This window comes from Calidris pugnax, unplaced genomic scaffold, assembly GCF_001431845.1.
Source record: "Calidris pugnax isolate Ruff unplaced genomic scaffold, ASM143184v1 scaffold147, whole genome shotgun sequence".
Classification (NCBI taxonomy): Eukaryota; Metazoa; Chordata; class Aves; order Charadriiformes; family Scolopacidae; genus Calidris; species Calidris pugnax.
In genome coordinates, this window is record NW_015092359.1 from 4,468,510 (window position 1) to 4,468,950 (window position 441).

Genomic DNA, 441 nt, shown 5'->3' on the forward strand with positions numbered 1-441 from the left:
GGGGCCAGCGTGGCGAGGGAGCCTCAGCGTGTCCTGGCCCAGCGGGGGGAACGGGGACGGGGCCGGGGGGGCAGTGCCCGGGGTCGTCCGTCCCGTCGTGCCCGGATCCGGTAGGGCCGGGTTGAAGCTCGGTCGGAGCGAGGTCGGGGATAAAGGCGCCGGTTCTGCGGACTTTGGAGCCGGTGAGGTGTGCCCGGGGGGGTCGGCAGTCCTTTCCGGTAGCCGGGGCGGGGGCGGGGGGAGTCCGCCAACCCCCTCCGGCACCCGGGGGGTAGCCAACCCTCTCCGGTACCGGGGCAACACCAGGGGTGCTGCTCTTTCGGTCTCCCCGGCTGCCAGGGACGGTGGGGGGGAGGCCGGGACACCCCCCTTCCCCGGCGGGTGTGTGTTTGTGACAATGGTGGGGCACCCCGAAGTACCCCCACCACCCCCCCCCCCCCG

The 441-nt window shown here is 74.6% G+C and overlaps 1 protein-coding gene across 1 annotated transcript in view; it reads left to right on the forward strand.

The window, feature by feature from the left end:
* The first annotated feature begins 63 nt into the window (after window positions 1-63).
* Window positions 64-441, forward strand: part of KLC4 (kinesin light chain 4) — a 29,111-nt gene continuing 28,733 nt past the window's right edge. Inside the window, exon 1 of the mRNA XM_014962442.1 lies at window positions 64-182. The gene's annotated coding sequence lies outside the window, so the exon portion shown is untranslated. The remainder of the gene's footprint in view (window positions 183-441) is intronic.